Below are 16,092 nucleotides of genomic sequence, written 5' to 3' on the forward strand. Positions count from 1 at the left end.
TTTTCAATCTGTTAATCCACTTCTGGTCTTTTCAACATTAAGCAACTATAATTGCAGTAATCAAATGACAAGGACACACACAGTGTTGTGCCTGAACGCGTTCATTGAACGATATTTCATGAACTCGTTCATTATTTGGGCGAACGAGTTCAGTGAACTGAACGTGCTGTATTACTTACTGCCTGATGAATGTTACTCTGAACTCGTTCATTCAGGTGTCTGTGAACGGCATGCTCTCTCAGTTTAACTTTGTTCAATAGGGTGCCAGATTTCTATAGAGCCTTCCAGGCGAAACCCCTGCTAAAACATACCGTAAACAGGCCTTAATATGTAGCCAGCGTTTCTCACATTATGGGCCGCAGACTGGCACTGGTCCGCAACGTGGACACTGCTTGTCTGCGGAGCCACGGAGTGAAATTATGCCCGATGCTTCGTCTGATAATTTGCTGCGCAATTGATCAAGGCACCGCATACCGACAGAAAAAGAAACAAACGTTTCTGCAATCAGGAGGAAATTGCTAATTTGGTATCATCAAACAGAGGCACACAATAAAGTGGTGGAACGTTCATTCAATGCATGCGCACGTCTGCGCGAGACACTCAACCACTCAATAACGTTGGTAGCAAAGCACCACTTCAACCTGTTGGAAGGCTATTTAACTAGATGTACCGCAGAGCGGTACAAAATATGACCACCGCCCAGTCCAGCACATTTTTATCCACAAAAATAAGTCACGTTTGTCAAATTGTGTTCATTTCCTACTTTGTTCCTTTTTTTCGTTTGTAATTGAGTGTGTGCAGAGTGTGTGGTTGTTTTTGTGTATATGTGTGCTTCTGTGTTTGTTTATTGAGTGTGTGTGCCTGCATGTCGGTTAGTTTTTTTGTGTGTGTGTTTGTGTATGTAGGTGTGTTTGTATGTGTGGGTGCATGTGTGTGTGTATGTGTGTTTATGTGTTTGTGTGTGTGTCGTGTGTGTAGCATGCTATTCAACCACTTTACCAATAACCTAGCCCATCTGTTACAATAATGCATACAGAACTGGTTCCTTCCTTCAAAATACTGTAGGGGACTAGTGAATCACCATAACTTAACGATGTTAGCAAACATCAAATGTATAGCCTACCATCTACTCTTTGCGATAAGTGCCATGGGATCTTTAACAACCATGGTGAGTCAGGAACTCAATTTACCATTCATGCAAAGGAAAACATCTGCAGTACAGTGTCCCTGTCACTGCAATAGGCGCATAATAAAAGGTAATATAATAAAAGGTTAATTACTTGTTGTTTGTTTGCAATAAGGTCAGTTTAAGGATAAGCAGTCGTGAATCGTGATCGCAACACGCTACTTTTTCCCATGATGGCCTAAATCAAGCTGTGAGACCACCTTGTCTTCTTTTGAATTAATGAAGGCTTGATTGCAAAACTACTGCGCATTTGCCGCTACACATAATGTTTGCTTGCAAAGCTTAAAGTTGAGAAACGACAACAGTTCCCTACCCTATGTAGGCATATTTTAATGCGCGGTGCATAACGCCGCCGCTATGAGTGCTAACTGGAGAAATTTGCCTTCACCTCAAGTTCTATCATTTTTAGCAAAAGATGAAACCATGCGATTTCAAATGCAATTGGCCTGTTCTACGCCATTTCTTTAGGTCTAGGCCTACTTTAGCCTACATGTCAGCTCACAATGAATGTAGGCCTATCTTAGAAGTCGTCTTTTATTGCAAAGCCAGCTTAAGGTCGAAAAGTCGTGGATCGTGATCACAGCACGCCTGCATATCTTCATGATGACCTCACATTAGATGACAGAAGGGGAGAAATTTTGTTTTGAGTTTTTCCACTGTCTTCGCCTCATGCGAGTGGCGTTGTAAAATCTTAGGGCTTAGGGCTGAAACAGGTCGAAAAACATGATAGGGCTAAAGTCTTACAACATCCAGGATGCTATGGTGTTTTATCGTGATCTGATAACGATAATGTGCCGCAACCATTTTTCGTGATGTGATCACCCCCACCCTACCCTAGGCCTAATTGGTCACGTGTCTCTCTTTGAGCCACCGACCACCGTCTCGCGAAGCAGGTAGGCCATGACTTCACATGGTGCTCTGAATTTTGATTAAAATATGACAAATTTGTTATTGATTTTGTGACATAAAATTGTGTAAGAGTTTGATAAGTATTGATTAACTTGTCTTAAAAAAAAACCTTAAAAAAAGTGAATGATAGGCTTTGTTTTCAACCGTTTTCAACCCAGCCTCTCCTTAACCCATGCAAGGCTAAAACCTGCATGGTCATAGCCTATGTTAGTATCACTGTCCTGAAAGTTGCCCTCACTAAATATAGAGTGCAGGCATAGGCTAACATACTCTGTCTTACGTTTAGATATTAAAGTAGGCTAAGTTACCTTCATTTCTTATAAATATCTCATGGTGCTGGATTTACAGTTGAATTGCTACTTTGACCTAGGCTGCCTTAGGCCTATTTCTTAAAGGGATCCCTGGCTTCTAAGACATGTTTGCCTTATAAAATTGACTTTGTCGTCAGCCACATAAACATGATTTAAACACACTCAAAATGCATTTGGTTTTCTTAAAAGTTTACAGATTCCTTTCACTCGTAAGCTGCCATCTAATCAAGGTCCAGTCAAGGCGCATCAAAATGTTTCAGCTTACAGTCTCTGCAAATGAAGAGATTTTATAACATTACAAAAAAAAGCATTTTTGTGTTTTTAAATCATGTTAGATAGCTGAAACCAATGTCAGTTATTTATTTATTTATTGCAGATTTGTTGTTGGATACTTTTCCAGATTTTGTCAACTCTACTAAGGCATTTTGCTAACTTTACCAAAGGCACTTTTAAGAGCCAAACTCTCTCTCTCATTATACATCTCTCACTCACTCACTCTCTCTCACTTCCTGTATCTCTCTCAATTGTTCACTTTCTCTCTCTCTCCCTATACATCCACCTCTCCCTCCCTATAAAAAACATCTCTACCTATATCTCTCACTCGCTGTCTCTATCTCTCCCTATACATCCATCTCTCTCTCTTTTCCCTTTCTCTCTCGAGCGCTGTCATCACCATGAGACGCGTAATTAATCCTGATGCCAATTTTGAAAACTCGATATTTTTAGCACAATAAACACACAGGTCTATCGCTTGCTGTGGTTGGCAAAGTAAATAAGTACTTTTAAGTCCATTCGCTTTGAAATCTGTGTGAACTTTGCCTTTCTTAGGCTTGGACAGCACTATGTTGCCGCCGCTGTAACTGTATGGAGTGTGTCACACTGCGAGAATCTGTGAGACTGAGTGTCATCATGGAGATGACCTACTGTATACCTTGGTCTATGAGCTTGGGTGTGCCACAGCTGATTCGTGCAGATATGTATATATAGATATTTTGAAATCTGCCCCTTTGAACCCCCCACCCCACCCCCCACCCACTACTAATACTTGATGCAGTACACATGGGAAGCAAAGTGATATGGAGAATGGGACCAGTCTTAACTTGCATAATTTGTATGACAACTTCAGGGCGAATGCTGTAATGCCATCCAAATCCTGTTCATTTCCATGGATAATTTATTGCAATTCTGCAAACACTGCAATACTACAATTAATGGATAAATTAATTCCAAATTATGCAAATTACAACCAGTAGCAGCCAAGTATTATTTCATTCACTAGGCCTATGGATGACAAATCAGTCATAGGGCACTCAACATTTCTAGGTTCACTAAGGGGCCATATGGGGAGTCCTGAATGGACTAATTGTCAATTATGAGGTGGAAACCTTGAAGTCCATCCAAACGCATCACATCAATGGCTCTGACAGGGTAGCATTATTATTCTTAGATTTGAATAAGTGGCTTCCCAGCATATCAGTCTACGGTTTTGGAGAAATCATGACATTATGCTGTTGATCTAAATTCATATTGTCTTTGCAGAAAGAAACATGGAACTCTTGGAGGCTTTGGATGTGCCTGGGATGACCACGGCTTCATCTTCCACTTCCACTTCCACTTCCTGGACTCTTAGGCAGCAAAAGGCTGCACAAAGATGGAAAGAGCCAAGGACTTTCCACCTGCAGTGTCTCCTGCAGACCCATAATGTGGGCCATCCTTTGTGCAGCCATTGCAACGAGGCTGCTGTTATTAGGTGGGAAGTCATTCATGTCTGGTCCATGTTGTTTCTTAGAAAATGCTACATGGTAGTTATTGTTTGTTAGTGGTGTAGCCTTGGTCCATTTAACTGGCTAGTATGTGAGACTTGCCTGTTCTTGGCACTCAGTTGTCTTGTGTATTCTGGTGGTAACAGATGAACCAGATGAATTTTTTTTCCATTCTAAGGTAAAAAGCTATTATTAGAATAGAGTGGATCAGAATTGTTCATGCTGACGTCAACTCACTTAACCTTGTCAGACCCTCAACACCTCTCTCCATCAGTGATATCTATTAGTAGTGTTGATGAGAATTCACCCAGTTAATCTGTAGTTGTAAATGTGCTCAATGAATACCGATCTTGCATACAGTAAATATGTATGCCATATGATGAATGACGGTCTTAAAATTGAGCCAAGTTTTCTTTTCTCTCTGATACCCTACTAGATGCAGAGACTGCCTTCCACTGCAGTGGTTTTGTGGAAGCTGTGATGTGCAAGGGCACCAGCAATTAGTCCTGCACAATAGAGAGTCCATCCATGAGGGCTTCTTTAAACCCATCTCCCCCAGCACCATAATTGTCAAGGAAGATGTTGTGGAGATACAAGCCCTCAGTTATATTATATACTTTAATTACTCTTTCTGCTGTTAAATAATGTGTTTGTGTTGTATGTATGCTGCTGCTGAGACCTTGAATTTCCCCTGGGGATCAATAAAGTATCTATCTATCTATCTATCTATCTATCTAAGGGGCCATATGGGGAGTCCTGAATGGACTAATTGTCAATTATGAGGTGGAAACCTTGAAGTCCATCCAAACGCATCACATCAATGCAGACATCCCAACTTGCAAAAAGTCATTTCAGGGAGGCATCACAAAAAAAAAAAAAAAAAACTTTAGCCTATACAATAATGTCAGTACAACAAATAAGGAAGGCCTATAGATAGAAATTGTGAAAATAAAATATGTAGATTTTGGTAGTTTGGTCTTTTCATGTAGCCTTGGCAACTAGCCATCTAGTAGGCTATAGGCCTGAATAATATGCACATGAATTGACACTTGTTAAACTCACCTCAACATGTCTTTTGCAATCATTTAACCCGCTGTGGGCAATGCTAAAGTCACTGTTTACAAACAGTGCAGCGTGCAAGACTAGGTCCATCATTATGTTTTACTCTTATGAGACAAGGGTAGCCTACACTTTGAAATGGGTCTTACATTTTCCTTTTTTTGAGGCACTGACTCTACCATGACGCTCCTGTTTCTACTGAACTGATTAATTAAGTTCGGGAGAAAAGACATAAAAGCCCGCCTACACTGAAAACTGATTGGTTGATTTAGCGAAACAGGCCAATCAGGATGCTCTCTGTCTTTGATGCACTCAGACACACACGCACCACCTCTCTCTCCCCTCGTGTGCGCGCTACACTCAGATGCACACGCGGTCTCGCATGCGCGCTCTTGATCGCTCACTCTAGATTCCGGGAGATTTTATCTAATTTGCGGGCGTCAGGGAGCCGCTATCAATATGCGGGAGACTCCCGGAACTTCCGGGAGACTTGGGATGTCTGTCAATGGCTCTGACAGGGTAGCATTATTATTCTTAGATTTGAAGAAGTGGCTTCCCAGCATATCAGTCTACGGTTTTGGAGAAATCATGACATTATGCTGTTGATCTAAATTCATATTGTCTTTGCAGAAAGAAACATGGAACTCTTGGAGGCTTTGGATGTGCCTGGGATGACCACGGCTTCATCTTCCACTTCCTGGACTCTTAGGCAGCAAAAGGCTGCACAAAGATGGAAAGAGCCAAGGCCTTTCCATCTGCAGTGTCTCCTGCAGACCCATAATGTGGGCCATCCTTTGTGCAGCGTTTTGTAAAGGACGTTATGATTTGCACGAGCCCCTGTTTGCTTGCAAAAATTGCAACCAGCAGTGGTCTCCTGAATTTAAAGACATCCTTGCCAGTGGATATTGGCCTGCCTCCATCAGCTCCGACACATTGTACACTTTCAATATTTTTAGTACGTTCCAGGAGCTTAAAGTTATAGCCCCAACCCTGTTTAGACAGGCTTTTGTCAAGCTCCTTGAACATCGAACAAGATGTGGTGGAAGGGTATGTGTTTACCATATTTCATATATTTGTCTTCACATTTGCAGACATGTGAAAAGCTATTAATTGAATACCTCTTTCAGTCAGGACCTGTGTGTGGGGACACTCTTCAGCGAAGCTTTCTGGAGTACAGCTATTGCCGCTTCGAAGAGGATCAGCTGTCCTGTGGAACACCTTTAAGCTGCCCTGCCTGTTCACCCAAGATGCTTGCTGTGTCAGTGGATGGTAATAGGAAACTCTACAGGTTTCTTCGAAAAGGAAGATGATTTTGCCATCTATTGAAAAATATTTTATATGTAGATATACGTTATGTGTGTGTGTGTGTGTGCGTGTGTGTGTGCGTGCGAATAACTACTTTACGTAGAAATGTTCAGGTTGCCCTTGGGGAAATTCTTAGTCATGTAAATAGCTTGGCCTACTTCTCTCATGGCAATGACCTCTTTGAAATTTGGACTGACTAGGTACAGTTGATAAGAGTTTTGTAGAATGTTCAATTTCTTGCTTTTCTTGCAGTGACTTCAGTAGATGTAGGTTTCTATTGCCATGCATTATAAACTTTATTTTCTGTTTCCAGCTTAAGCTGTACAATATTTTTTCTTCGTGCTGACCCACCATATTTTGAGGGTGTCTTTGTGGCGGAGGACTCATCTGTTTCTGAATTTGTTGCTGGTATACAGCAAGCGGGGAAACAGGCACGTTTTCATTGTTTGTGTCATTAAATACATTGAGAAGTGACTGCACACAGTTTTTGGAATTTGTTCTCATTTTGCTTTCTGATTCTTCATAGACACGTGGACAGGGCACATGTGGCCGCTCCTCTTTCTTGGCAGCGAGGGAGGACCTCAAGGAGGACCACTAAATTGGACGAGGAAATCATGGAGGTTGCAGTCTGTCGACATGGCTTCCTCTTGAAATCCCTGAACATGTACAGAGGTAACATTTACTGCCACAGTAATGAGAAACTCATCTATTATGGAAATCCAACTACCGTATATCAATCACTGTTGATTTTTTTCTGCAGTGCAGACAGTGTGTTCTTTATTTATGAAGCAGTAATATTTGATTACTTTTGTGGTGGTAAAACTATACAAGGGCTATAATTGCATTTAAAATAAAATATTTAATCATACATAACAATTCATCCACAGGAGAAATATTTGCATACCCTATGTATCTTCATAAGGAATTGATGTGCTGCAAACCCACATTCCTGGCAATGGATGTGGTGTGCAAATACTGGCCGTACTTAAATAAAGCTGCCAACAGCCTCCCACACCTGAAACCTCTTACCACTGTAAGGCTGTTCTTGAGTGTCATGCATGCACAAGCACACTCCACCAAGTGTGAGGTAGGTTCATCGCTTCCTTTTCTTAATATTGTCTATATCTGGGGTCTCCAACAGGTAGCTCGCCACCTGGTTAGTAGTATCTTTTCAACAACTCAAAGTAAATATAAACATATTTAATAAGACAAGTCACAACACCAAGTACTATGGAATATATCTATGGAAAATAAAGGTAAATCACACTTCAGATGACTGTTTGCATTGCACTGTAAGTGAGTTACATGGTTAGAGATGCAACATTTATCTCCAGGACTATCTGTAATACCAATGGATAGTAGTAGTGGAGTAGCTCTTGGCCAAATTGATTTTGTCAAAGTAAGTCTAGGAGGTAAAATGGTTGGAGACCGCTGGTCTGCATGTACAGAAATATTAATTAATTTCAGCTTGTGTCAAAGGAAGTGTTGTATGGTTCCATTGATGTATGTAGGTGACATGGAGTGGAAAGAACTTAGAAGGAGCTGGTGCAACAGTGGGAGAAGAGGTAGAGCAAGTCAACAGCTACCTCTCCCGCTGTGCCCTAACTACGAAGTACATGACGAAAGGAGGTGACTGTTAGTGCAGTGAGTTGGGAGAGAGAAAGCAAGAACACATAGGCTACTACTGGCCAAATCCTCTCCAATTGTTAGAATTGGACTCTGGGCGTTTGGGAACAGCTGAGGGAGGAGGCTACTTGAAACTGTGAGTTTCGGTCGGTGTGAGCGAGCGGACTTTCAGTTGACAGTAATTAACACCCTTTTGAACAATCTAAGCTGTGCGAACGTCAGAGGGCGGGATCAGACGTGACTAGCTCCTTATAATATCGGAGCACCTCTCAGGTAATCAGACAACAACTGCAGTGAGTTGGGAGAGAGAAAGCAAGAACACATAGGCTACTACTGGCCAAATCCTCTCCAATTGTTAGAATTGGACTCTGGGCGTTTGGGAACAGCTGAGGGAGGAGGCTACTTGAAACTGTGAGTTTCGGTCGGTGTGAGCGAGCGGACTTTCAGTTGACAGTAATTAACACCCTTTTGAACAATCTAAGCTGTGCGAACGTCAGAGGGCGGTCTACGCTGATGCATCATTAGTGAGACAGGAGGACAGCTGCATGTAATTCCTAGAAGAATAAAAATAGTGGCAGCTGCTGAAGCGGCAGCATAAGCGGCAGCCCTCGTTTCAGCCAGCCGCGTTTCAGACGGACACGGTCAAGACAAGCAAGTTTACCTGTGCAAGTTCACCGAGCACAGGCACCGACAAAGGCAAAATGTGCCGTTCCACCATATCTGTTATCGCCGGCCATTGCAGAAAACGGCATCATGCCAAAAGGGCCAGAAATCGCCTTAACCTCCAGCAACTTAAACGGTCCTCACCGACAGAAACCTCCTTCTCCATGGGCTTGTGGAACTGTCAATCCGCAGTCAACAAAACGGACTTCATAGCTGGCTATGCCAACCACCTTTCATTGGAACTCCTTGCTCTCACTGAGACTTGGATCAAACCAGAGAACACTGCCACCCCGGCTGCACTCTCCACTAACCTTACACTATCCCACACCCCTCGCCCATCTGGACGAGGAGGCGGGACGGGCCTGCTGATCTCCAACAAATGGAAATTCACCCCGCTACTGCCTTCAAACAAATATGTCTCATTCGAATTCCATGCCATCACAGTGATCGCCCCAGCAAAACTCTACGTGCTGGTCATCTACCGCCCTCCAGGCCAACTAGGCGACTTTATTGACGAACTTGACACTCTGCTATCCTCCATCCCTGAGCATGACTGTCCGCTTCTTGTTCTCGGTGATATGAACATCCACTTAGATGCCCCAGGCTCAGCAGACTTTTTAGCCCTGGTCCACTCCTTTGACCTCGAACTGGTTCAAAGCCCACCGACTCACAAAGCTGGCAAAGAGCTTGACTTGATTTTCACTCGGAACTGCAGCACAGACACCCTCACGGTGACGCCTCTCCATCTTTCTGACCACTTCTTCATCCAGTTCAACGTCAGCCTGACAGAACAGCCTCCAGCTCCTCAGCCGATGGTCACGTTCCGCCGCAACATCCGGAACCTGTCTCCAACGCACTTCTCCTCTGTGGTTGCCTCCGGTCTACCTCCACTCAACACCTTCTCCTCTCTGGAGGTCAATGAAGCCACTGACTCGCTCTGCTCCACACTGACCTCGTGTCTAGACGAGCTGTGCCCTCTTACCACAAGGCCAGCTCGATCCAAACATTCTCATCCATGGCTAAATGATACCCTCCGATCGCAGCGCACCAAACTCAGAGCCGCGGAGAGGAAATGGCACAAATCCAAACTAGCTGACGACCTCAAAAACTACCAGACACTCCTGACCTCCTTCTCAGCCAGCATCACTGCTGCTAAGACTGCTTTCTACAATGACAAAATCAACAGCGCTACAGACACTCGAAAACTTTTCTCAACCTTCAAATCGCTACTCAACCCTCAGCTGCCTCCTCCTCCATCCAGCCTTACTGCAGATACCCTCGCCTCATTTTTTACAAACAAAGTGGCGGCAATCAGCAGTCAATTCTCTACATGCCCACTCAACGCATCTGACTCAGATACCGCACTCCTACAACCTCTAGGGACTGCTGGAACATCTTTTTCAGCATTCACGCCTCTCTCCGAGAGTGAAGTGTCCAGACTCCTGACATGCAGCCGTCCTACCACATGCTCGCTGGACCCTATACCTACGAGCCTACTTCAGTCCATCAGCCCGACCATCGCTCCAGCTATCACACATGTGATCAATGCCTCGCTAACCTCCGGCACATTTCCAACAGCGTTCAAAATGGCCCGGGTAACACCGTTACTTAAGAAAGCTTCTCTCAACCCTGCTCAAGTCGAGAACTACCGCCCTGTCTCACTACTGCCTTTCCTATCCAAAGGCATTGAACGAGCAGTCTCCAAACAGGTCTCTGACTTCCTTTCACAGAACAACCTTCTGGATCCAAATCAGTCTGGATTCAAAAGCGGCCACTCTACCGAAACGGCTCTGCTGTCTGTAACAGAAGCCTTAAAAGAAGCCAGGGCGACCGCTCGGTCATCAGTACTCATTCTGCTTGACTTATCGGCTGCCTTTGACACGGTTAATCACCGTATCCTTCTCTCTATACTCGCTGACATGGGAATCTCCGGAGCTGCTCTCTCCTGGTTTGAATCCTACCTCACAGGACGCTCGTTTAATGTATCATGGCTTGGTCAGCTATCTGCACCTCACCATCTCACCACAGGGGTCCCCCAGGGCTCAGTGCTGGGCCCCCTCCTCTTTGCTATCTACACCACCTCCTTGGGACAGATTATCCGTTCGCACGGCTTCTCATACCACTGCTATGCAGACGACACACAGCTCTATCTGTCCTTTCCACCTGACGACCCCCTGGTTTCAGCACGGATCTCGGATTGCCTTTCAGACATAGCTACATGGATGAAGGCACACCACCTCCAGCTGAACCTCTCAAAGACTGAACTGCTGGTCATCCCAGCTAAACCTACCATACACCACGACATCAACATCAAATTTGACTCCCTGTCTGTTTCACCGACCAGGACTGCAAGAAATCTAGGAGTTGTTCTCGACAACCAACTAAACTTCTCAGATCATGTTGCCTCAGTCGCCCGGTCATGCCGTTTCGCACTCTACAACATACGGAAAATCAGGACTTACTTGACTCAAGATGCTACCCAACTTCTGGTTCAGGCAATAGTCATCTCACGACTCGACTACTGCAATGCCCTCCTGACAGGTCTCCCAGCCTGCGCAGTGAAACCACTTCAGATGATCCAGAACGCAGCAGCGCGCCTGGTCTACAACCAACCCAAAAGGGCACATGTTACCCCGCTGCTCATCCAGCTACACTGGCTACCTATGGCGGCCCGCATCAAATTCAAGTCTCTAACGCTTGCCTACAAAGTAGTCTCCGGTTCTGCTCCCACCTACTTGAATGCCCTCATACAGACTTACACTACCTCCAGACCGCTGCGCTCCTCTGACGAACGACGTCTAGCTCTACCACCGGTACGCTCAAGCCAATCCAAACTTTTCTCATCTGTTGTTCCTCGTTGGTGGAACACACTGCCAGTTCCTACAAGGGCAGGGACATCCTTTTCCACGTTCAAAAAACTCCTGAAGACCCAGCTCTTTAGAGAACATCTACTCTCATAGCAACACTTACAACAAGTCTTACTGATCCTAGCACTCACCAGCCGTTTTAAACTGACAAGTAACTGTTAAAATACAGCACTCACCGACGCACTTATTCTTACTGTACTCTAATGTGTTTTTTTTAAACTGTCCTAAAATTGTGAGAATTGTTCTAAAACTTACTGTTTACCATGTTGTTAGTCGCTTTGGTTAAAAAGCGTCAGCCAAATGTAATGTAATGTAATGTAATGTTACTTACCCTCAATTTTTTTTTTTTTTTTTTTTGGGCAATTGTTGGTTTTTTGGGCAATTGTTGTATAACTGTGGCTTTATACATTTTCTCTCAACAGTATGTGTGAACATGCTGACGGTCCATGCCATAGCATGGAACAAAAAGAAAACCCTGGGCTTACATTGTGTGCCAGATATGTGAAGGTGAGTCTATCATTTAACAGGCTGTTGTTATCTTTTTTGGAACCCTTTTTGCGATTGTGTTGTGTTACTATTATCAGACTTGCAAGATGCTTCTGGCGGCGATAGAAAAACAGGAAGAGGAGAAGCAATCCTTGAGAGAGAAGCAATCCATTACTATGAATTTATTCATAGTAATGATGCACAGGAGAATCTGATAATCTTGCTATGAAGATGTTTTAACCCTTAAAAATCGCACCTAAATCCTTTCATATTTTCTCAATGAAGTGGCATTGTGAAATTTGCCTGCACAACACTATAAATATTTCATATTCACAGATAGAATGGGTACATCACAGCTAGAGCAGGCCATAGAGGGGCGTTACCTGAACTTGAGGCAAAATAAACTCACTCTCTACCGACAGAATGGTATGTCTATGATGATTAGGTGTAGTTGTGTAAAACTTTGGCCTGGGAATAGACCAGAGCTTTGTTCTACAAGGTTCATACAGAATGTCTGGACATAGGGTACTACTTGCTGTTATTACTTGATGCTTCACTTTAAAAACATAGAATGACTTCTTCACTCATAGCTGGCCTTAAATGATAGCATTCTCTCTCTGCATTCATAAATCCCCATTTGATGATTAGTCAGCATACTGTAGAACTCATTGGGATTAAATATAGATCATCGCTGTATGGAATTGATAATTGAGCGGAAGTGCGTCATGGCCAGGCTGTCACAACTTGCCCTCATTCTTTTAATTTCTCAGACAGTGGCAAGCTCCGTCACCGGATCAGACAGAAAATTGGCAAGAGCAAAAAACTGCTTTTAAGGGACATAACAGAATATAACTCGAAAGAGCCCGCTGTGGAAATTAACCTCAATGAGGTTGAGCTGTCCCTATCTGGAGAGCGTCTCGCGTGGCCGTGGGAGGTTCATGGAAGTGGTAAGGGAGTGCAACCTGTTTTTGGGTTTGTAGTACAAAAGTAGGCTCTAGGCTGATTATTGGTTGGTGCTATACTTCACGCTTGTAACTTGGAGTTGTATGTCTTTTAGCCAGAATTGAAGACAAAATCCGGCTTTTCCAGTCAATAATGCGGAGGATGAGGTTGGAGGAGGAGAAGACCATCCTGGTAAAAGAGATGGCCCAACACTGCTCCTGGATGCAGAAATTGATGGGATCTCTGCAAAGTATAATTTCAGCAGAAGGTAGGTTTGAATGTTATGATCTACAGACAGTGCCCCATATGTTTGTCTGGAACATATGGGGCACCACAGCTCCTGTACATAAGTATTTCTGATCCTGTAAGGGGGTAGGGGATCTCTGAATGAATATCTGATATGTTTTCCTTGTCAATGTGAATAAAAATATTTTTCATTGCACCTCATATTACCTGTCACTTTGTGGCGACTACATGCTTGCACATCATAATCTTTCTCCAAACTCTGCATGGTTGTAAGGCTTCCTTGCAAATGCCACTATACTGATATTTACTGGTAAAGCACATGTAGGCATATGTCTTTCAATAGTCCTCAAAACAATACCCACAACATACAACTCTTATCAATAAACAACAGAATAACCACAAGTTTCTCTTCTCAACTATCAACCACCTCCTCTGCCCCGCTGATGCTGGCCTTGGCTCTGCAGCTTTTCTCAGCCAAAAGTGGACACCATCCACCAGCAGCTGCACTAGACATGCACTCCATCTCCACCTGCATTACACCAGGTGGACTGCCGCTCTATCACTGCATGCCAGAACAAGGCCATTTTAACCCCTGCAGCCAGCCCACCGCAGTGCTGACTCTCCTTTTTCTCCCACCTGAATGTCAACCAGGTCATGGAGTTTGTGTCAAAAGCCAAGACCTCCAGTAGCAAACTGGACCGAATGCATACTGCCCTGGTAAAGGCATGTCAAGTCAAGTCAAGTCAATTTTATTTATATCGCACATTTAACGCAGCTGTGTAGACCCAAAGTGCTCTAATAGAAAATCCCAATAGGCTATGATAACAATAACAATAATAATAACAGCAATAATAACAAATTATAAATACAAAAAATAAGAAGAAAATAATAATAATACAAGAAAAAAGGGGGTGGTGGGTGAGAAGGGAGGGGATTAGGGTATATTTAAAGCTAGGGGAAAAAGATGGAAAAAGAGCAAGGAGTTGCTGGGTGGAAGATCTAACTGACCTGGGCAGAGAGTGGGGTGGTAGGAGGTCACAGATATGCTGTGGTGCTAGACTATTTAGCACCACAGTCAATTCAGAACTTCACAGTGTACCAGCGCAATTGAGACAACAAAAGAGTAATGTGCTCACGCTTTCTAGTACCTGTTCGTAGTCTGGCTGCTGCATTTTTAACTACTTACAACCTAGCTAAGGGGGAGTGGGACAGGCCAAAATATAGGGAGTTACAGTAATCCAGCCTAGATGAGAAAAAACATGAATGACTGTGTCCAGGTCCTTATGGGATAAAAGGGGTTTCAATTTTGTAATATTCAAGATGAAAGAAGCTGCCTTTCACCACACTGCTAACTTGATTGTTAAAAGTTAAGGGAGAATCAAAGTAGACCCCAAAATGTTGTATACCAGTGTGGAAATTTGCAGACAAGGGACCAAGTGCATGTATACATACACTATGGCCTACAAGGGCACCTATGATCAACACCTATCTGGCTTAGGGGTGGTGTGCACCAGCTCCAAGACAGCTGTGGTGACACCCACACTTTAAATGTGTTGATGTATAAAAAAAACAAGAACATGAATAACCACCGCCCTATCTCCAATCTACCTTTCCTTATTAAAATTATGGAAAAAGCAGTGGCTGCACCACATGACCCTCCATGATGTCTTTGAACCCTCTTCAATCGTTTCAGAGCCTACCACAGCACCGAGACTGCCCTCATCTAAATCTTCAAAGACCTTTGCATAGCCTCCACCAACGGCCCCATCAGCATATGGAAAGATCAGAAAGATCTTTGCAGGTCTTCACCTTGATGTGGATGGCTGTATCATCATGCCATTCCCAGAGGTACGCAATCTAGGTGTCACCCTAGACTCCAAACTATCATTCCAGTGCTCATCAAAAGAATTGCCAAATTTGCCTTCTTCCACCTCAAAAACAACTCAAGACCCTAGCCATCTCTCTCTAAATAAGTGAATCAGACACTATTCCATGCATTCACCACCTCCCGCTGGGACTACTGCAATGGGCGCCTGTATGGTCTGTGCAGCAAGGCCCTGGGCAGAGTACAGTATGTTCAGACCTCAGCTGACAGGGCTCTAACACATACAAAACGGTGGCATCACTTTACCCCTATGCTCAAGTAGCTTAGTTGAATTTACTTAATATTTTCTTGCAATTAAAGGAGAATTCCGGTGTGATATTGACCTAAAGTGTATTGAAACATGATACCGAGTGTGAACGTATGTCTCATAGCCCATCTCGGCTTGTCCCCTGCACTCCAAAATCTGGCGCTAGTTAGCCGATGCTACCAACAGCTTTTTCAATAGTGGTGCTTCGGCATCGGGCTAGCCATGCAAATAAATCACTGTTTTACACCCATTTACGAGGCTCAATGTATCTCCACACTTCATTGGTAGACTTCTGAGGGCCCTGACATTTAAAACGAGACATTGAGAACTTTGAAAAAGCACTGGTAGTTTACTTACAAGACGATTTATACAGACAGTACCTTCACGAAGTTTAGCGTTTGCAGCCATCTTGAATTTAGTCACGATAAGTCGAGCAACGAGTAAGAATGAACAGGTATGATAAGGGATCAGATTCCAAAAATAATTCAGTGGAAATGCATGGATTCCAGTTTCTTCCAGTAGCAGCAACTGGAATCCATGCATTTCCACTGAATTATTTTTTTATTATATTTATTATTATTATTATAAGAGAAGTAA

The 16,092-nt window shown here is 43.6% G+C and overlaps 1 long non-coding RNA gene across 1 annotated transcript; it reads left to right on the top strand.

Moving 5' to 3' along the window:
• The first annotated feature begins 5,678 nt into the window (after positions 1–5,678).
• LOC121684897 lies at positions 5,679–6,528 on the top strand. Its single transcript, XR_006023212.1, has 3 exons — positions 5,679–5,747; positions 5,859–6,275; positions 6,356–6,528. It is a non-coding gene; the product is annotated as an uncharacterized LOC121684897 (long non-coding RNA).
• The last annotated feature ends 9,564 nt before the right edge of the window (positions 6,529–16,092 follow it).

Source organism: Alosa sapidissima, chromosome 16 (genome assembly GCF_018492685.1).
Source record: "Alosa sapidissima isolate fAloSap1 chromosome 16, fAloSap1.pri, whole genome shotgun sequence".
Taxonomy (NCBI): Eukaryota; Metazoa; Chordata; class Actinopteri; order Clupeiformes; family Clupeidae; genus Alosa; species Alosa sapidissima.